Below are 23,829 nucleotides of genomic sequence, written 5' to 3'. Positions count from 1 at the left end.
CTAAATACACACAATCTACATACTGTACTTGTAATGACATTCAGCCTACAAAGTGATGTATATTCATGGATGCCATGGGAAGCCAGGCTTACCCAAAAACGTGGCCACCCTGAACCACACCCTGGATATGCCACTGGCACATACAATTACTTATTTTGAATACACCAAAAATACATTGATCAAATCCATGCATCATGAATGAAAAAACATAAAACATTAGAGGTTAGATCTATTCTCTCTTTCAGTTAATTTCTCTGGAAACCAAGCAGAAAATGATGTGTGCTAAAGTTGGAAAATGCATTGGAAGATAATTGTCAACCCGATCAGAAACACTATGCTCACAACCTGTGTCTCTGAAATGGTTTAGCTGGTGTATTTTGAAATATATTGCGCAATGGTAGAGGTTTCACCGCTATACAAGGACTGAATGCTTCAAGAGTTTAGGTGAAAAATGCTAGGAATTACTGCACTGTTGGAGATAAAAACACAAGCATTTCACTGGACCTGCAATAACATCTGCAAATATGTGCACACGACAAATAAACTTTGATTTGAATAGAATGCAGATGATAAGACTGCCACACAGCTAACCAAATGTCTACCCAGACTACCAGAACTGACCCTTTTTTGCACTAACTATGCACACACACTGGACTCTATCCATACACTCATACATACAGTGGCTTGGTGTTCTCGTGGTGATGAGGTGTTGGGTTTGCGCCAGACATAGCGTTTTCCTTGATGGCCAAAAAGCTCAATTTTAGTCTCATCTGACCAGAGTACCTTCTTCCATATGTTTGGGGAGTTTCCCACATGCCTTTTGGTGAACACCATACATGTTCGCTACTTTTTTCTTTAGGCAGTGGCTTTTTTCTGGCTACTCTTCCAGCTCTGATTTGATTTGATTTTGTGATAGAGGATTTCAAGTATACCGCTGAGCACAGTGGATGCTCCTCAGAGGAGGAAGGGGAGGAACATCCTCATCAGTGAATTCCATACAAATAAAAAGGGAATAATTTAAAAAGTTATACTTTTAACATAAAACAATTGTAAATACATTCACGTCACCAAATAATTGATTAAAACACTGTTTTGCAATGAAGGTTTACAGTAGCTTCAACAGTACTCTGTAGGGTAGCACAGCTAGCTTCCATCCTCCTCTGGGAACACTGACTTCAATACAAAACCTAGGAGGAACATGGTTCCCACCCCCTTCCATAGACTCACACAGTAATTATGAAAATGTCCGGAGGACGTCTTCCCACCTATCAGAGCTCTTGCAGCATGAACTGGCATGTTGTCCTAGTTACTGAAAGCATAAGCTAAAGCTATCTAGCACTGTGCATTCAATGTGGTGAGTAGTTGACTAAAAGAGAGAGAAAGACAATAGTTGAACAGTTCTAAACAAATTAATTTCTTTCTAATTAATTTTTTTCTTTAAAGTGTCATTATGTATGGCTATGGTATCCAACACTGGAACTCTTCCAGGTCAAGGTAAGCTTTTGGTTTTATAAATTTCTTGCCACCGGAGCCCGCCGCTGTATGTGCTAAATTGCTTGCTGACTCGACACTGTGCTGCATGATTGTAGCAGTTTTACTAATATGTTAGTTCCAGTAGCTTTGTTGACCATGACATTAGCTAATATGGTGACAACAATGTAAGCTGTGTGTAGCGGTTATGATATGAAGGTTTGGTATGGAAAGTTTTTTTGGCCTGGTCACAGATAGCTGATGTGTTGTGCACTGAAGTCAACAAGCGAAGGGAAAAGGTGAGAGGAGGACAGCGAGTTGATGCAAGAAGGAATGTATGTGTCATGTCTTTGGCTATGCCAGAATAAGTGATATGACATGCTATTCTATAAAATAATTTCTCTGTAATTAAATTTACCTGATTAAGCTAATCAGGTAAATGTAATTAATTAGAAAGTCGGGGCACCACAAAAGACGGTTTATAGAGCTGTTATCTTCCAAATAAACTCTTAAAGACCTAGTAATCTTTTAGTAGCAGTCAATATTTAATCGTCACTTTATTTAGTCTCATCTGAAAGATGTAAATTCTTTGTTTATCTTCACGAACCCTGGCTAACAAGTTGAATCAGCAATACAAAATTTGGTTTAATTATTTATTTACTAAATACCTAAATGATCACACAGAATTACATCTACACAGAATGGACTTTACATTGAAAACGTCCCTAGTGGACGGAACAGATAAGACGGCTGGTTACACAAAGAAAGGGGGTTGGGTTTTGATTGAAAGAGCGGGAAGACTGGGGAACAAACGGATTTTGTGTCTCTATCGGGCCGTAGGCAGCTATGCTATCGTAAATACAGTCTCTTATGCATTCTAAATAACCGCTCATTTGAAAAAGGAAAATGCAATAAATATTTACTCTGAGCTGCGCTTCGGTAGACTGGTCGTAGATAGACAGCCGGGTTGTCCAGCATGGATCTCTTGTCCTCTGAAGAATGTCTAGTGGTGAATCGTAGCGTGGTAGAATGGATACTCTGTCCGTCCTCTCCTAGCCCACATTTACAGCTGCTGTTGCTAACGCAACGGCAAGGAGGTATCACTTCTTTAGTGAATAAGAGTTCAAAGTTCATACCAAGTTGCCATACTTTTAAGCTCGTGCTATATTCTGGCTTGTATAGTCGAAATTCATCATTTCGGCGTGTCGATTGTCACATTGAACACGATGCTAATTTGGTTAGGTTATTATCTGAGCCCTTTTAACGTAGGACCGTCATACTCACGTCCTCGGAACAGAAAGTTGAATTTTCGTCACACCGGGTTTATATAGTGGTGAAAGAAGGGCTTGTTTCATAGTTTACAACCAAAGTCTGTTCTCTTGGGCGGGGCCTCTGAGTGAGCAGAGTTTCTCTATGACAAACCGTTCTCTCATTTAAAAAGCTAAAATTACATTTAATCTTTTCACAAATAGTTCCATATTTAAACATTTAAATTGCACAACAATTTCTTCTGAATCTGATAACGAGAATGTCGACTTCCCAACCTTGATTTCTCACATTTGTACTGTAAAATTCAAGTATCATGTAGTAGTCTAAACCTATCGATGTTAAATTGAGCTGGATCATTGGAATATGAATGACAGTCATCCAATATGCTGTAATAGAAATACGGCCATGCATAGGGAAAAATGATCTTCCTCCATCATCTTAAACGTCACCAACCGCCACTGCCTGAGCAGGAGATTAATTTGATTTCATGGCATTTGTTTGACAGCTTTTCTTTATCAACCTATCTCCATATCCTGTGATACACAAGGTCTTTAATGGTTTTGGATTAATTATTTTTCTCTAATGACTCCTTTATAAGTACTTGCATTTTTTGATCATCTCATTTCGAACCAGTGCTTCCCTGGCTCTGGTCCACTTTAAAATTCCCTTCCTAAGAAAAAGTAAAAAAATATATATTTGAATCATACAAATGCTCTTTCTCAATGTTTACCTCATAAAACATAAATTTGCTTTCCTTCACTCTTTTCCAAGGTTTTATGGGCAATAAGCACATACACTATTTCCATGTAAACATCACATAAATAAGCTATCGAGGTCAGTGTCTGTCTTTTTCATGTTTTTCATCTTAATTTCCCGCTCTACTTCTGTATATTTCCACTCCACGGTTATCTTTGATTTGGTACTGTCTCTCTCTCTCTCTCTCTCTCTCCCCACCTCACTTCCCCTTGCCATCATTCCTGGTGCGAAAATGAAAAGCCAGATGCCCAGGAGTCCTGGTTTGCTTTACACACCACTGCTTACTATATCTCTGGATGTGCTTGTCAACTGATGATAAAACTTTGATAGGAGAGAGGGAAGAGGAAAGAGGCAAGAGATGATTGGTCAGAGAAGCAGCTGACTGGAAAACTCTTGTCCACTCTTCCTCTGCCAGTGTGCCCCAGCTGGCAAAGAGAGAACATTTCACATGTCATGTCTGGATTCCACCCAGTATCCCATGAGTCTGGATTTTTGGATCTGTGATGTTATGTTCTAGCCCTGTTGTCTGAGTCACTTCGCTGTAGATTCTGTCGATGTGCACTGTTGTATTCCTGACAAAAGATGGATAATGAAGAATAAATATGTTTTTTGAATTGTTGTTGCGACTCTGGGTTGTAAAGGTTAAATTAACCAGTTTCTAAAGTAATCTTCTGGAAAAGGGACAGATGTCAACTTCAAAACAACACAATGGTTTTTCAAAGTTTTGCAATGCTGGAAAGTTTTCCATTATGTGTTTTTTAAATTATATTTACATTATAAAATACTGCATGTGTAATTGTACATATTATATCACTGAGTATTTGAGCCAGTGAAAAACAACAAACAACAAAAGCGTTCCATTTATCTCAGTACACAAAATCATATCAAAGCACTTAGCTTAAAGAAACAACTAAGGCTGAGGGGCAATGTTCTAAAGTGCATAGAAAATCAAATGGCTTCAGCTGTGCTGAATCCATTTTAAAACGTTCTGTAAAATGGCAATGTTGACTTTACTTCAGACTTTTCAAATGAACTGATATTGAAGTTAGGTGTATTGCCCCTCATTAACAAAATGTAATAATATGCAAACTGTTGAAATGTTTCAGTTATAGCTACCAAACCATTAACAGGGGTATCAGAACTCAGGATAAGACCCAGATGATGTTTATTGACCCAAACAGGTGGCAGGCAACAGACAGGTGGAGACAAGCACAAAGCCAGGTGAAACAGATCAGGGTATGACAGTGGAGCTAGCAACAGTGTCTCTGGGTTGAGGAAGAGCTAGCAACCATGCTGGCAGAGAGATTGAGCATTTCACCAGATGCAGTTGTGGCTGCATCAGTTGTCTCACTGCCCTTTCCCATTACCCTCTTTTCACTCAGGAGGTTGAAACGATTTGACATGTCCCCTCAGATCCCCAGGAACTTCTACAGCTGCACCATCAAGGGCATCCTGACTGGTTGCATCACTGTCTGGTATGGAAACTGCACCGCCTTCAACTTGAAGTCCCTACAGAGGGTGGTGCTGACGGCCCAGCCCATCACTGGGGGCCTGAAAAATTGCCAACCACTCCTGCCACCTGAGACTTGGACTATTTTCCATGCTCCAGTCCGGCAAGAGGTTCCAGTGTCAGATCTAGTTGTTAAGTCCCCCATATACGGGACCTTGAGCGGTTCTGGGCCGGTTCAGACTGAAATGTTTTGTACAAAAATGTGATATTGTGCTATATAGTGCCAAAAAGCTACATCTGTCTACTCTCTGTTTCCACTCTCTTAGCGGAGCTGACTTGAAGTGTCAGGTTTCAGACCCCTCATTTGCATAGGGAGTGATGTGTCACATTTTCTGGCCTATCCAGACAAATAATACATTTTATCTTCCTCTGAGCGAGTGAGCACAGCCTGGAAGATAGTATTTGAACGGTGACCGTCTAGCAACTACAGCCGTTGTGGTTTCATCAGACGATTTTCACAGACAATCCATACTGACCCTATGCCCATCTATAGGTCTCTCCCCACTCACGCACACATCCCCTCACACCTATGCTACTGATAATGATTGATTATTGATTGCCATAACCATTAGCACAGTATCTATTTATCCTGCTACTTGTCACTATTACTCTTGTTTATATGTATATATTACCATTAGTATATTACCATAAGTATTTATATATTCCTGCTACCAGTCACTTTTCAGTCCTGTTTATATGTATATCCTACTACCAGTCACTTTTTAAGTATAAACCTACCTAACCACTATATACCTCAACCTATATTGTACTTATTTTTTATTTAAAAAAAAAACAATATTTTCTATTATTATTATCTATGTTATTATTATTAACACTGCATTGTTGGGAAAGAGATCTCTATTGTATCCTGTTCACGTGGAGAATAAACTTTGACACTTCAGTCTTTTCTTTTTCTGTTGAGACTGGGAATTGTCCCTCATAACAATTGCTTAAGTGATCACTTTTTAGGAGATAGCATTTTAGAAAATCCTTCCATTCTATTTGCAAGATCGGGTTCAGGGGAAATTATCTTGTTTTATTCAAATCTTAGGCACCAACATGCCATCCAATTGGAGCATTGTTCCTGTCTCAAAAGCCCTCAGCTCTAAATGGATGCCTTTGCCGATTGCAAGTTAAAGGCTGTGTACTAGAATGAAACAAACGTGTTGCATAAAGAAATCCTATAGAGAGGAGGTGAGGGCCCAGGAAAATAACCTCTCCCTCAACGTCAACAAAACGAAGGAGCTGATCGTGCACTTCAGGAAACAGCAGAGGGAGCACGCCTCTATACACATCGACGGGATTGCAGTGGAGAAGGTGGAAAGCTTCAAATTCCTCGGTGTACACATCACAACATCTGATTTTGCCCAACCACACAGACAGTGGTGATGAAGGTGCAACAGCACCTCTTCAACCTCAGGATGCTGGGGAAATTTACAACCGCAGGGCTCTGCAGAGGGTGTTACGGTCTGCCCAACGCATCACCGGGGGAAAACTACCAGCCCTCCAGGACACCTACAGCACCCGATGGCACAGGAAGGCCAAAAATATCATTAAGGACATCAACCACCCGAGCCATAGCCTGTTTACTCCGCTACCATCCAGTAGGAGAGGTCAGTACAGGTGCATCAAAAGTGGGACCAAGAGATTGAAAAACAGCTTCTATATCAATTTCATCAGACTGCTCAATAGCCATCACTCAACGTTGCATGTTAGAGGCTGAAGTGTTATACAAATAAAAATATAGTTAATATATTTCAAAGTAGCCATCATTTCCCTTGATGAACGCTTTGCACACTCTTGGCATTCTCTCAACCAGCACCTGGAATGCATTTAAATTAACAGGTGTACCTTCTTAAAAGTTAATTTGTGAAAATTCTTTCCAATCAGTTGTGTTGTGACAAGGTAGGGGTGGTATACAGATGACAACACTATTTGTAAAAGACCAAGTCCATATTATGACAAGAACAGCTCAAATAAGCAAATAGAAACAACAGTCCATCATTACTTTAAGACATGAAGGTCAGTCAATACAGAACATGTCAAGAACTTGGAAAGTTTATTCAAGTGCAGTCACAAAAACTATAGAATCCTTCATATTCAAACTGCTGCAAAGAAACCACTACTAAAGGACACCAATAAGAAGAAAATATTTGCTTGGTCCACGAGCAATGAACATTAGACCAGTAGAAATTGTGCCTTTGGTCTGATGAGTCCAAATTCTAGATTTGTGTTCCAACCACCGTGGCTTTGTGAGACGCAGGGTAGGTGAACGGATGATCTCCGCATGTGTGGTTCCCACCATTATGCATGGAGGAGGAGGTGTGATGGTGTGGGGGTGCTTTGTGGGTGATAAGGCACACTTAATCAGCATGGCTACCACAGCATTCTGCAGCGATATGCCATCCCATCTGGTTTGCGCTTAGTGGGACTACCATTTGTTTTAACAGGACAATGACCCAACACACCTACAAGCAGTGTAAGAGCTATTTGAAGTAGAATGAGAGTGATGGAGTGCTGTATCAGATGATCTGGCCTCAAAAATCACCAGACCTCAACCCAATGGAGATGGTTTGAGATGAGTTGGACCACAGAGTGCAGGAAAATCAATCAAGAAGTGCTAAGCATATGTGGGAACTCTTTCAAAACTGTTGGAAAAGCATTGCAGGTGAAGCTGGTTGAGATCATGCCAAGAGTGTACAAAGCTGTCATCAAGGCAAAGGGTGTCTACTTTAAGGAATCTCAAATATAAAATATATTTGGATTTATTTAACACTTTTTTGGTTATTACATGATTCCATGTGTGTTATTTCATAGTTTTGATGTCTTCACTATTTTTCTACAATGTTTAAGATACAAATAAAGAAAACCCTTGAATGAGTAGATGTGTCCAAACGTTTGACTGGTACTGTATATATTTTTTAGTTCCATTCTTTACTTTTAGATTTGTGTATTGTTGTGAATTGTTAGATACTACTGCACTGTTGGAGCTAGGAACACAATCATTTTGCTACACCAGTAATAACATCTGCTAAATATGTGTCTGTGACCAAGACATTTGATTTGATTTGAAATGTATTGCAGCATGGCTAATCATTCAAATTGAACCATGTCAAGACTCTCACAACCACCCACCAGGGGAGGTAGGCTGCCCATTTTTCTCCAGTTTGTCTATGTTATACATTCTTGCATAATAAAGGCACACAGAGAAACACATTGAAATACTACCATGTATATAACCAATACATTCATATTCAGACATTGACTGCAAAACCCATTTAAGGTAACTGCTGCTCAGATAGGTTCATCTTTTTTCTACTGAAGTCAGAAGAGGCTTATGTAATTGTGAATGCTAATCCAGTCTTTTGGTGAGAGTGAACGCTAGAAACACTGTTAACCCTAAAAGGGACAACATATTTATAACCCTGAAAGCACCAGCTGGGTAATGATTGCAAAGAGACCTTTTAAACACAAGTAAACAGTTTTAATTCCCCTTAATAAGCATATTTAAAAAAAAAATCACAAATGTATAGTCAAATTTGATGTTTAAAGATGTATGTTTTGTATGTTTTTCATGTTTTGAACTGTTATTTCAATTGTTTTACATAGAAGCTTTCTCATGCATTTTTTTATGTGTTATTCATTCAAAGTGTCGTGTTTCTGTGATACTCAGAGGCTGAAAAATTGGAGATTGTACATACCGGTAGGACCTAAAATGGTGACTGAAATGGGACTATGGAAAAACAATGAGCTATAAACTCAATTCCAATTGCATCTGAAAGAAACAGCTGGCATCTTGATATGGACACATTGACTGGAAGCTAGATATGTATTTAAATGTTTTTTTTTGGCAGCCAAATTGGGATTCTTCGTCATTTGCTGCTTTATGTGGTTGACAGCACCAACTGAAAAGGCTCTGTGTTGTGGTTGTGAATGTTTTAGGGAGGAGCGAAGGGGAAAATGGTGGGTATCATCACCTCAGCAAATGGGAGGTATGTATTTCATTTGTATTGATTTAGGAAATAAGCCTTGATGTGATAGCCAGTGGAGGTCTACAATTTAAGTAAACCCTGTTGAGTAATTTGAAAAAAAGTAGCATAACCTACATTAAGTGATCATGTCTAAAATGCCCCGTATGTCACATTTGCTGTACCATGTGATATTAGCTTGTAAAAAGTTAAGCAGTTCAAGAAAAAGGACATGGCCGACATCATCAATCTGAAGGCTAAATAAGTTGTCAAGTAAAGCTTCATAAATTCATTACCAACTCATTCAATTGGCGCTAATACATAAACTGTATTCAAAAGAAAACAATAACAATACTAACTGTATATCAATCACTCTGAAAAATGTATGATTGTCTTCTCATTTCTGAATCTTATTGCCTCATGTTTCAGGGTCTAGATTTTCTGCAGAAGATATGGAGGAAACAACTCAGCAGACCTCAGAATATTGCTTCATCCTGTTTTGTCTCCCCTTTCCGTCTGTGTGTGTTTGTTTGGAAAATCTGTCAGAGCGATTCAACACTTTATTTCACAGCTCTCTTCCTAGAACTGCCGAGTACACACTGCCCAGACAGGGTGAGTAATCAGTTGCCATGGAGACAGTGTATGACAGCAAGTGTTCCGTCAAGAATGACAATTGGCTAGGTGTCTACCAATCTGCCTGGTGCTAAATACAAATTGTACTCCTTTACACCTTCCTTACATCTCCACACTTCCAAAAGTAAACATGAAGCAGTCAGGAAGCTGATGAAAAATTGTTGTTGACGTCACCCATTCAAAATAATTTATCAACAAAGGGCAAACAAGACTGTCATTCTTGTAAAGTAAGAACTGTTGAAAATGGGATATGCTAAAGATGTATAATCATATACAGTATGAATACAATTTTACCAGAGATAACTTTTTCAAATTAAGTAATATTTGGACTTTCCAGAAAGCATGCAACAAAGTATCCATATGCTTGTGCCAAAGAAATCTTATTGTTCACAATGAGAATTAACGTTGTGTCACGCCCTGGTCTTAGTATTTTGTGTTTTCTTTATTTATTTGGTCAGGCCAGGGTGTGACATGGGTTTTTGTATGTGGTGTGTTTTGTCTTGGGGGTTTTTCACAGGTATTGGGATTGTAGCTTAGTGGGGTTTTCTAGGTTAGTCTATGGCTGTCTGAAGTGGTTCTCAATCAGAGGCAGGTGTTTATCGTTGTCTCTGATTGGGAACCATATTTAGGCAGCCATATTCTTTGAGTGTTTCTTGGGTGAGTGTCCTGGTTCCTGTTCTGTGTTAGTTTACACCAGTGTAGGCTGTTTTCGTGTTATGTTTATTGTCAGTGTAGTGTTTGTTGTATAGGTGCGCGTCGGGTCTTCGTACCCATATTTGTTTATATTCCTTTTTTCTATTTAGTGTTATGGAGCATGTTACTTGGAGATTATTAAAAGACTTCATTTTATACTCCGTTTAACTCTCCTGCGCCTGACTTCCCTGCCACCTATATACATATCTCTGACACCTTGATTTCTTTTTCAGTCAAAATTATATCAAAGACTGCAAGCAACATCGGGCAATGTTTTCCTTGGGATGACACAAAAGTGTCAATAATGCCATTATGTTCTATGGATACTGTCAAAGATGGCTCAGCTATTGGGAGTTTGTTTGTGCTTCATAACCTCCCAATCCACCTGGATGTCCAACTGCTCTGCTCTGTGCAACCAAACCTTAATCAGACAGAAACTCAAGTCAAACACTATACAGTGGAGGCATCCTTCACAGATTAAGGGAAAAGCCTACACACACACACACACACAGAAAGGCAACCACAAGAAATCAAAATTACATGTAGTACTCCTTTGCACTAGCCCTACATACAGTATGGTGCCAAAAGAAAGTAATCGATAACATAAGACATTTTAAAACAGCAAATGCCCTCACCTATTGTCTCTCTTAGCTATGTTACAGAGGATCCCATGTTAGTTGACTTCATGAATAAGTTAAGGCCTGAACATATAAAGTAAGTTTCTCCCAGTAGGCATGCTTTGAACAGACATCCCAGCTGATTTGAAGGGTTAAGCGAAAACTCTTTGGCTTTTCTCCAGTGAACATAAAGCCCAAGCAGTGTTAGAGAGTCAACATGAGACAACCAAAGCAGAAGACAGGCTTCTCCACAACTATTCAACTGAGTGTATACACACTGTGCACACACTGGTTGAATCAATGTTCTTTCAACGCAATTTGTCAATGTATTGTGAAGCGGAATCAACACGGAAAATATACTGGATTTGAAAAAAGTAATCAACCAGTACTGTTTTCATCTAATTTCAACCAGCTTTGTAAACTGAAATACACTTCAACTAAAAAACCTGACTAACAGGTTGGTATATCCCACTGGGCAATAACCTGTTGAATCAATGCTGTTTCCACGTCATTTCAACCCCATAAAATCTATGTGATGACCTTGAATCAATGCTGTTTCCACATCATTTCAACCCCATAAAATCTATGTGATGACCTTGAATCGATGTGGAAAACTGATTGGATTTGCAAAAAATTATAAACTTTTTCAATATTTTTTTCACCTAACTTTTAACCTAAATTCAACATTTGTTGTTGATTTCATGACAATTTCACATTAGTTGACAACTCAACCAAATGTAAATGAGACGTGCAGTGGTAGCAGACATCTGACTCAAAGAGGAAACAAATGCTGTATTATCAAACCTGCCACATTCAACAGCACAGCAGGGTCGACACAAGGAGGGATGGGTTCCCTTCACAAGCTTTTTTTTTTACCTTAATTTTACTAGGCAAGTCAGTTAAGAACAAATTCTTATTTTCAATGATGGCCTAGGAACAGTGGGTTAACTGCCTGTTCAGGGTCAGAATGACAGATTTGTACCTTGTGAGCTTGGGGATTTGAACTTGCAACCTGTTGATTACTACTAGCTCTAACCACTAGGCTACCCTGCCGCCTCTTATCTGATGGAGTCTACATTCATAGGACAAACAACCCACTTGGCACACCAGATAATTTCAACCTGGACTTTTAGGTCATGCTTAGTTGAGACAGTAGATCAATGAGATTTCAATCTTTATTCACCCACTCAAAATGACAGCCAGAAGTTTGTTGAATTCCCAATGTGTTTTCATTATGCTTTCAACCATCTAAAAGAACAACCAAATTCAATGTCAGATTTTTGCTTTATTTGTCATCTAAATGTGTTATCTGCACTTTCAACCATTTGAAACCACAACAAAATTCAAATTGGAATACAATGTCAGATGTTTTGTGTTTATACAACAACTTAATGTGTTATCACTGTGCTTAATCTAAAAGCACAACCAAATTACCGAGATCGAAGTTGCAATAACATTAAAAGTATATAGTGCAAGTGATAAATGCTGTTCAGCATTCTGCACAGATTATTACGGCAATTGTGAAGATCTCCACAGACCTGCGACCTTTGCATGCTATCTTGAACGTGCATGCTTTCTATGATTACATAAGAAGACATTTATAGTTACAGTAACCTCAAAATGTGGCCATGGATGTGTTACTCATTTTAATGTTGAGTAAATACTGTTACATTAGTTTCGCTACACCTGCAATAACATCTGCTAAATATGTGTTTGCGACCAATAAAATTTGATTTAATTGAAGTTATTTTAAAGAAAGACTATTTGGTGATTTACTGTGTCACAAAAATATTAATAAATTGTGTTTGGTTGACAACTCAGGATATTTTCATCTGAGCCATTGGCTTTATCATATTTGTTGTGGGAATTTCCTCTATTTACCAAATCATGGGAGCAAACCACACACACAAGTGAGTTAGTTATCAAAGTCCATGTTTAATTATATGAGCTCTATCACAACCCTGTGACTCTCAGATCAATTCAGTGTCTATCAATGAATTCTCTGAGAGTCCCTTACACATTTCAACTGAGAACATTTATAGCAAAGACACACAGGATAAGACAGCATCGGCATAACTCATTGTTCAGCTTTGTCTCCTTTCTCAAACTCAGAACCATAAACCAATCCTCCATATCAACAGGTATATATCAAATCCATCCTATCTTGACAAGATCACAGAGACACACTCACTGGCACACAGACATTGTGGAGCCAAGAGATACACGCTTGACCTCTCCCCTCTCTCCAGCCCAAGCAACTTAGTCTTGACATAGAACAAATACTGCAACCCCGCCACAGTATTATACAAAAACAACATTCTGATGAGAAGTAACTTACAAACATATGATGAATATAAAACATCTTACCTATGTTACCAACCAATTCTGATTATTCCCCAACATATTCTTTAAATATTTTTGGTTTAGTTGGAGACGCAAATCCAACATATCATCTGTGAAATTGTCGACAAGTTATTAGGCTTTGTGCTTGTTACAGGAATTAACCTCTAGCGTCGAGCAATCCCATATCCGGGAGCGTAATCATATCCTCAAGCTCATTAGCATAACACAACGTTAACTATTTTTGTAAATCGCAAATGAAATGAAATAAATATATTGGCTCACATGCTTAGCCTTTTGTTAACAACACTGTCATCTCAGATTTTAAAAATATGCTTTTCAACCATAGCTACACAAGCATTTGTGTAAGAGTATTGATAGCTAGCATAGCATTAAGCCTAGCATTCAGCAGGCAACATTTTCACAAAAACAAGAAAAGCATTCAAATAAAATCATTTACCTTTGAAGAACTTCGGATGTTTTCAATGAGGAGACTCTCAGTTAGATAGCAAATGTTCAGTTTTTCCAAAAAGATTATTTGTGTAGGAGAAATCGCTCTGTTTTTTTCATCACGTTTGGCTAAGAAAAAAACCAAACAAATTCAGTCATTACAACGGCAAACTTTTTTCCAAATTAACTGCATAATATCGACAGAAACATGGCAAACGTTGTTTACAATCAATCCTCAAGGTGTTTTTCACATATCTTTTCGATGATAAATCATTCGTGGCAGTTGCCTTTCTCTTCTGAACCAAATGGAAACGCGCATGCAGCTGGAGATTACGCAATAATTTCAACGGAGGACACCAGGCGGACACCTGGTAAATGTAGTCTCTTATGGTCAATCTTCCAATGATATGCCTACAAATACATCACAATGCTGCAGACACCTTGGGGAAAACGACAGAAAGTGTAGGCTCATTCCTTGTGCATTCACAGCCATATAAGGAGACACAGTGCATTCAAAATCTGGGGCATTTCCTGTATGAAATCTCATCTTGGTTTCGCCTGTAGCATTAGTTCTGGGGCACTCACAGACAATATCTTTGCAGTTTTGGAAACAGAGTGTTTCTTTCCAAAGCTGTCAATTATATGCATAGTCGAGCATCTTTACTTGACAAAATATCTTGTTTAATACGGGAACGTTTTTTTATCCCAAAATTAAAAGAGCGCCCCCTATATTGAAGAAGTTAAATTCCTCTATGTTTTAATACTCAATTAAAATTAAACACTCTGTCAATTCATAACAATTTGTAAGACCCTTGTTTGTATAAAATGGACAGAGACCAGTCTTTGAAATCAACCAGCTGCGTGAGTACTGCCCATGATACATTTTACCACAGGTTGTAAACTGAAAATGACTTCAGCGTTTTCTAATCTGTTCTGTCTCTTGACACTGGTACAAAGACTGTATAGTTCTCAAGACTTCCCACATCGTCTAGAGCCAAGGTCAGCCTGTGTAGATAAGCATTCTTGTCACATCTTTCGTTGTGAAAAGGAGGAGCGGACCAAAATGCAGCGTAGTTTTGATTCATTTTATTAAATACGGAAACTATACATGATAAACTAACAAAATAACAAACCTACGAAAACCGAAAACAGCCCTATCTGGTGCAAAACACAGAGACAGGAGCAATCACCCACAAACACACAGTGAAACCCAGGCTACCTAAATATGTTTCCTAATCAGAGACAATGACTAAGACCTGCTCCTGATTGAGAACCATATCAGGCCAAACACAGAAATAGACAAACAAGACATCCAACATAGAATGCCCACTCAGATCACACCCTGACCAATCAAAACATAGAAACATACAAAGTAAACAATGGCCAGGGCGCGACAGTACCCCCCCCCCCCCCCAAGGTGCGGACTCCGACCGCAAAACCTGAACATATCGGGGAGGGTCTGGGTGGGCATCTGTCCGCAGTGGCGGCTCTGGTGCTGGACGTGGCCCCCACTTCACCGCAGTCTTCCCCCACCTTGTCCGCTTCCGTGACCTCACAGCCACGGCAACCCTACTTAACAACACGGGACAGGGGGGCAGCTCGGGACAGAGGGGCAGCTCGGGACAGAGGGGCAGCTCGGGACAGAGGGGCTCTTCAGACTCCGGCAGCAGCGCCGGACAGGCGGTAGACTCCGGCAGCAGCGCCGGACAGGCGGGAGACTCCGGTAGCAGCGCCGGACAGGCGGGAGACCCCGGCAGCAGCGCCGGACAGGCGGGAGACCCCGGCAGCAGCGCCGGACAGGCGGGAGACCCCGGCTGCAGCGCCGGACAGGCGGGAGACCCCGGCTGCAGCGCCGGACAGGCGGGAGCCCCGGCAGAGCAGAAGTGGAGAAATGCTCTGGCAGATCCTGGCTTACTGGCGGATCTGGAAGAGTCTGGCTGACTGGCGGATCCAGAAGAATCTGGCTGACTGGCGGATCCGGAAGAATCTGGCTGACTGGCGGATCCGGAAGAGTCTGGCAGATCCGGAAGAGTCTGGCTGACTGGCGGATCCAGAAGAGTCTGGCTGACTGACGGTTCCGGGCAGATCCTGGCTGACTGACGGTTCCGGCAGATCCTGGCTGACTGGCGGATCCGGAAGAGTCTGGCTGACTGGCGGATCTGGAAGAGTCTGGTTGACTGGCAGATCTGGAAGAGTCTGGCAGATCTGGAAGAGTCTGGTTGACTGGCGGATCTGGAAGAGTCTGACTGACTGGCGGATCTGGAAGAGTCTGGCTGTCTGGCGGATTTGGAAGAGTCTGGCTGACTGGCGGATCTGGAAGAGTCTGGCTGACTGGTGGATCTGGAAGAGTCTGGCTGACTGGCAGCTCCTTGCAGACTGGCAGCTCCTTGCAGACTGGCAGCTGCATGCAGACTGGCAGCTCCATGCAGACTGGCAGCTCCGGCTGCTCCATGCAGACTGGCAGCTCCATGCAGACTGGCAGCTCCATGCAGACTGGCAGCTCCATGCAGACTGGCAGCTCCGGCTGCTCCATGCAGACTGGCAGCTCTGGCTGTTCCATGAAGACTGACATCTCTGGCTGCTCCATGCAGACTGACAGCTCTGGCTGCACTAAACAGGCAGGAGACTCCGGCAACGCTGTAGAGGCGGAAGGCTCTGGCAGCGCTAAACAGGCGGAAGACTCCAGCAGCGCAGGAGAGGAGGAAGGCTCTGACTGCGCTGAACAGGCTGGAGACTCCGGCAGCGCAGGAGAGGAAGGCTCCGGCAGCGCTGGAGAGGCGAGGAGCACTGTAGATCTGATGCGTGGTGCTGGCACTGGTGGTACTGGGCCGAGGACATGAACCGGGTGCCGGGAGCTGCCATCGGAGGGCTGGTGTGTGGAGGTGGCACAGGATGGGCTAGACCTTGAAGGCGTACTGGAGATCTTGAGAGCAGTGCTGGCACAGGACATGCAAGGCTAGGGATGTGCACAGGAGGCCTGGTGCATGGGGCTGGCACCAACTTCACCAGCCGACTAGCACGCACCTCAGGACGAGTATGGCGCGCTGACCCGGGTGCCATCAAATTCCCGACACTCTCCGTCGGGCGAATTCCTTATTTAAAGCATCAACAAAGCAACTCCCTCATTACTCTCTCCTCCAATTTCCCCATTAACTCCTTCACAGTCTCTGTCTCGCTCACCTCCAACACCGGCTCTGGTTCTGGTCTCCTCCTTTGCTCCTCACGATAAACAGGGAGAGTGGGCTCAGGTCTGACTCCTGACTCTGCCACACTCTCCCTGAGCCCCCCCCCCCAAGAAATTTTTGGGGCTGACTCTCGGGCTTCCATCCGCTTCGCCGTGCTGCCTCCTCATACCGGCGCCTCTCCGTTTTCGCCGGTTCTTCCTTGGGACGGCGATATTCTCCAGGCTGAGCCCAGGGTCCTTCTCAGTCTAATTTGTCCTCCCATGTCCATTCCTTCTTTTGTTGCTCCTGCTGTTGCTTTTGCCTGTTACCACGCCGCTTGGTCCTGTTGTGGTGGGTGATTCTGTCACGTCTTTCGTTGTGGGAAGGAGGAGCGGACCAAAATGCAGCGTAGTTTTGATTCATTTTATTAAATACGGAAACTATACACAATAAACTAACAAAATAACAAACCTACGAAAACAGCCCTGTCTGGTGCAAAACACAGAGACAGGAACAATCACCCACAAACACACAGTGAAACCCAGGCTACCTAAATATGGTTCCCAATCAGAGACAATGACTAACACCTGCCCCTGATTGAGAACCATATCAGGCCAAACACAGAAATAGACAAACAAGACATCCAACATAGAATGCCCACTCAGGTCACACCTTGACCAATCAAAACATAGAAACATACAAAGTAAACAATGGCCAGGGCGTGACAATTCTAGCCAGTCTGGTGATATAGTTCATTAATTTCTACCAAGGAACAGACAGTCATTGTTCTAATTTTTGATTATATTTACACACATTATATTCAGTACTAGGATTAAAAAGAACATTCATACATATACAGTAACATAATAGTATTCTGATTAGTCAGTCCTAATTGAAATGTATACATAATTAGTCATTATTGATTAAAAAAATCCCTTCACAGTGCTGTATTATAAAAGTGACATTGAAATTGATATGTTGAATTCACGTCTCCATCTCAACCAAACAAATACATGAATAATGGGATTAAATCTAATCTAATCAAACTTTAAATACACTTTAAATAACGTTTGATTTGATTTAGGTTTATTCTTTAACTTAGATTTTTGGTTGAGAGGGAGCCGTGAAACACTTGGCCTATATGTATTGTCATGTTTAGTTGAACCCTGGGTTGAATTGAAACAATAGCTGTTGATGACTTTGCAAATGCCATATACGCCAAAATAGTATCATTGATGATATACACTGAGTATACAAAACATTAAGAACAGGAAGTCCAGGATCCAGTTTCTGAGGGAGGTGTTCAGTTCCAGGGTCCGAAGATTGGTGACAAGCTTGGAGTGGACTATGGTGTTGAACGCTGAGCTGTAAATCAATGAACAGCAATCTCACATAGATACAGTATTCCTCTTATCTAGGTAGGTGAGGGCAGTGTGGAGTGCAATTAAGATTGCATCGTCTATGGATCTGCAAATTGGAGTGGGTCTAGGGTGTCTGTGATGATGGAGTTTATGTGTGCCTTAACCAGCCTTTCAAAGCACATCATGATTACAGATGTGAGTGCTCCAGGGTGGTAGTTATTGTGGGATTTGGCCTTTAGAGATTTTGGGAACATGAATGATGGTGGTCAGGTTGAGATGTGGGGTTTACAGACTGGGACAAGGAGAAGTTGAAAATGACCATGAATATGCCTGCCAGCTGTTCTGCGCATGCTCTGAGAATGTGCCCTGGAATACCATCCACGGCCTTGAGAGTGTATAATTGATTAAAAAGTTGGTGAGCGAGATCACCTAATCTTCTGGGTCTGCTGGGGCTCTCATGCAAGGTTTGGTGTTGTTTTTGTTGAAGCGTGCATTGAAGGCATTGAGTTTGTCCGGTGGAGAGGCATTGTTGGTCTGATCACGGCTGGGTCTTCCTTTGTAATCCATAATTGACTGTAGCACCTGCCACATGCAGATTCCATCTTGTTCCTAACCAGTAGCGATTTTGGCATGTAAATCTAGGTGGGGCAAACAATTTTCGGGGGGGGGGGGTGCATGTCAGCAAAGCCACTACACAAGACAATACAACACTAAACTATACATTAATTGCACTATAATGGTGACAAACAGTGCCCAGAAACGGTTAGAGCCTCCATAAAGCAGTCCCATCAACTTACCACTGCTGCACCTGACTATCAGCAGAACCTTGTATGGCAGTGAAACCGTTCATTCGTCCTCATTTATTGCCTTTTAAAAAAACATAGCTGATATGGCTGACTTGCATAAACAAATGTGGTTTCTACTGACAATTGAGATGTACAAACTATGGCATAAGGGGACGATGAGCAGATAAGAGCCAATTCCTACAGTTTGATTTAAACATTGTGATGGAAAATTGTGTTTGTGCTTTTCTAATAACCAATTTCTGAATTCTGTTTGTGCTTTTCTAATAACCAATTGCTGTGTTCATACAAGTGACTGATTGAACGCCTGGGAGAAATCCTCACTGTAGTATTTGCAATTTAGCAGTACACCCTGGCCCTTGTTTTGACAACTATATCTCAGTTTCAAGGTCTCAGCTTGGAGCAAAGAAGCCTCATGAGGTATTGATCTGCCACATGTATGAACCAGTATTGGTCGGTCACATGAATGATGACAATCATTAATTATAAATTAATTGTGAATAATGAATAAGCTAAATCATGCAAGTATTTATTTCTGTGTAACCATATAAGATAACTGACGGGACTGCCCCAAGAGAGCTTCTGACAGACATTCACTATGTTGCATCAAGTTTGTTGGGACCTCTCCAGTGAGCTGATAATAAACAATGATTAATTTAAGATTGACTTTGAGTGTCGCCGTGTAAGAATTTACACAACAATTTGGTATCAACAAACAGGATGATTGATTCTGTCTGCGGAGATTTCCAGTGGGGGTCTGTTAGGAAAACCGGTGGTGCATTTTATGAAGCATGAGGGAAATATCTGTCTGACCAAAAGATGACGAGACCCACTCAGACCAGACCCTTACAGTGAGTTGCCCAGGAGGTAGATATGAGATTATTCACGAGGGCGTAACGGTACCATGGAAAGCCTCGCGACAGCTATCTGTAGGCATTTATAAGAAAGGTCTACATGGTCTGCTGCCACTAACAATAGCACATGGTCTTATTAAACATGTACAGGAGATACATATGGTGCATAGCAAGCAATGATAAGAGAATTGTTGAAGATGCACATGGGGTAATAAGGGAAGTGTGTTTGGGAATGGTAGTAAATGGATGTGAAAGTTGTGTGATTACTGAGTGAGTGAAAGAAGAATACCCCAACCAGTTCAGTGAGCTGAGTTTTTCAATCTATAACGTTATCTACGGTTATTGGCATATACAGTACCAGTCAAAAGTTTGGACACACCTACTCATTCCAGAGTTTTTCTTTATTTTTACCTATTTCTACATTGCAGAATTATAGTGAAGACATCCAAACTATGAAATAACACAAAAGGAATAATGTAGTAACTAAGAAAGTGTTATACAAATCTAAATATATTTCATATTGAGATTGTTCAAAGTAGCCATAGTTTGCCTTGATGACAGCTTTGCACACTCTTGGCATGAGGTAGTTACCTGAGGTAGTTACCTGGAACGAGGTAGTTACCTGGAATGCATTTCAATTAACAGGTGTGCCATAATTATTTTAAGACATGAAGGTCAATCAATACAGAACATTTCAAGAACGTTTAAAGTTTCTTCAAGTGCAGTCACAAAAACCATCAAGCTCTATGTTGAAACTGGTTCTCATGAGGGCCGCCACAGGAAAAGAAGACCAAGAGTTACCTCTGCTACAGAGGATAAGTTCAATAGAGTTACCAGCCTCAGAAATTGCAGACCAAATAAATGTTTCACGAAGTTCAAGTGATAGTGTAACGGCGTTCTTCGTTTGTTGAAAGAGAGTCGGACCGAAATGCAGCGTAGTGGTTACTCATGTCTTTAATGTAGAAGATAGCGATACATGAAATAACTTAAATAAATACAAAACAACAAACGGAACGTGAAAACTAATTACAGCCTATCTGGTGAACACTACACAGAGACAGGAACAATCACCCACGAAATACAAAGTGAAACCCAGGCTACCTAAATACGGTTCCCAATCAGAGACAACGAGAATCACCTGACTGATTGAGAACCGCCTCAGGCAACCAAGCCTATGCAACACCCCTACTCAGCCGCAATCCCAATAACTACAAAACCCCAATACGAAATACAACAACATAAACCCATGTCACACCCTGGCCTGACCAACAAATTAACGAAAACACAAAATACTAAGACGAAGGCGTGACAGAAACCCCCCCTAAGGTGCTGACTCCCGGACGCACCTCAAAACCATAGGGAGGGTCCGGGTGGGCGTCTGTCCATGGTGGCGGTTCCGGCTCGTGGCGTGGACCCCACTCCATAAATGTCATAGTTCCTCCCCTTCGCGTCCTGGGATAATCCACCCTTGCCACCGACCATGGCCTAATAGTCCTCACCCAGAACCCCACTGAACTGAGGAGCAGCTCGTGACTGAGGGGCAGCTCGGGACTGAGGCAGCTCGGGACTGAGGGGAAGCTCGGGACTGAGGGGAAGCTCGGGACTGAGGGGCAGCTCGGGACTGAGGGGCAGCTCGGGACTGAGGGGCAGCTCGGGACTGAGGGGCAGCTCGGGACTGAGAGGAAGCCCAGTACTGAGAGGAAGCCCAGTACTGAGATGAAGCTCAGGCAGGTAGTAGGCTCCGGTAGATCCTGGCTGGCTGGAGGATCTGGAAGATTCTGGTTGACTAGCAGATCTGGAAGATTCTGGTTGACTGGCGGATCTGGAAAAGACTGGTTGACTGGCAGATCTGGAAGAATCTGGTTGACTAGCGGATCTGGAAGAGTCTGGCTGACTAGCGGATCTGGAAGAGTCTGGCTGACTAGCAGATCTGGAAGAGTTTGGCTGACTGGCAGATCTGGAAGAGTCTGGCTGACTGGCAGATCTGGAAGAGTCTGGCTGACTGGCAGATCTGGAAGAGTCTGGTTGACTGGCAGATCTGGAAGAGTCTGGCTGACTGGCAGATCTGGAAGAGTCTGGCTGACTGGCAGATCTGGAAGAGTCTGGCTGACTGGCAGATTTGGAAGAGTCTGGCTGACTGGCAGATCTGGAAGAGTCTGGCTGACCGGCGGATCCTGGCAGACTGACGGCTCTGGCTGCTTCATGCTGACTGGCGGCTCTGGCTGCTCCATGTAGATTGACAGCTCTGGCGGCTTCTTCCAGACTGACAGCTCTGGCTGTTCCATGCAGACTAACAGCTCTGGCAGCTCCTTGCAGACTGGCAGCTCCTTGCAGACTGGCAGCTCCTTGCAGACTGGCAGGTCCATGCAGACTGGCAGCTCCATGCAGACTGGCAGCTCTGGCTGCTCCGTGCAGACTGCCATCTCTGGCTGCTCCGTGCAGACTGGCAGCTCTGGCTGCTCCATGCAGACTGGCAGCTCTGGCTGCTCCATGCAGACTGGCAGCTCTGGCTGCTCCATGCAGACTGGCAGCTCTGGCTGCTCCATGCAGACTGGCAGCTCAGGCTGCTCCATGCAGACAAGCAGCTCTGGCTGCGCTAAACGGGCAGGAGACTCCGGCAACGCTGTAGAGGCGGAGGGCTGTTGCAGTGCTAAACAGGCGGGAGACTCCGGCAGCGCAGGAGAGGAGGAAGGCTCCGGCAGCGCTAAACAGGCAGGAGACTCCAGCAGCGCTGTAGAGGAGGAAGGCTTCGACAGCGCTGAACAGGTGGGAAGCTCCGGCAGCGCAGGAGAGGCGAGGCGCACTGTAGGCCTGATGCGTGGTGCTGGCACTGGTGGTACTGGGCCGAGGACACGCACAGGAATCTTGGTGCGGGGAGCTGCCACCGGAGGGCTGGTGTGTGGAGGTGGCACAGAATGGGCTAGACCGTGAAGGCGCACTGGAGATCTTGAGAGCAGTGTTGGCCCAGGACGTGCAAGGCTAGGGATGTGCACAGGAGGCCTGGTGCGTGAGGCTGGCACCAATTCACCAGCCGACTAACACGCACCTCAGGACGAGTATGGAGCGCTGACCCAGGTGCCATTAAATCCCTGACACGTTCCATCGGGCGAATTCCATGCAAAAAGCACCAACACAGCAACTCCCTCATTTCTCTCTCCTGCAATTTCCCCATTAACTCCTTCACAGTCTCTGCTTCGCTCACCTCCAACACCGGTTCTGGTCTCCTCCTTGGCTCCTCACGATAAACAAGGAGAGTGAGCTCAGGTCTGACTCCTGACTCTGCCACACTCTCCCTGAGCCCCCCCCAAGAAATTTTTGGGGCTGACTCTCGGGCTTCCATCCGCGTCGCCGCGCTGCCTCCTCATACCGGCGCCTCTCAGCTCTCTCCGCCTCCAGTTCTTCTTTGGGACGGCGATATTCTCCAGGCTGATTCCAGGGTCCTTCTCCAAACAATTTCTCCTCCCAATCCCAGAAGTCCTGTGATCGCTGTTGCTGCATTTGTTGCTTCTCTTGTGGCTCCTGCCCGTTGACACACTGCTCGGTCCGTGTGTGGTGGGTGATTCTGTATCTGCGTTCTTCGTTTGTTGAAAGAGAGTCGGACCGAAATGCAGCGTGGTGGTTACTCATGTCTTTAATGTAGAAGATAGCGATACATGAAATAACTTAAATAAATACAAAACAACAAACGGAACGTGAAAACTAATTGCAGCCTATCTGGTGAACACTACACAGAGACAGGACCAATCACCCACGAAATACAAAGTGAAACCCAGGCTATCTATATACGGTTCACAATCAGAGACAACGAGAATCACCTGACTCTGATTGAGAACCGCCTCAGGCAGCCAAGCCTATGCAACACCCCTACTCAGCCGCAATCCCAATAACTACAAAACCCCAATACGAAATACAACAACATAAACCCATGTCACACCCTGGCC

This window comes from Oncorhynchus masou, chromosome 8, assembly GCF_036934945.1.
Source record: "Oncorhynchus masou masou isolate Uvic2021 chromosome 8, UVic_Omas_1.1, whole genome shotgun sequence".
Taxonomy (NCBI): Eukaryota; Metazoa; Chordata; class Actinopteri; order Salmoniformes; family Salmonidae; genus Oncorhynchus; species Oncorhynchus masou.
The sequence above is the reverse complement of the archived record's forward strand: the minus strand, read 5'-3'. Positions refer to the sequence as shown.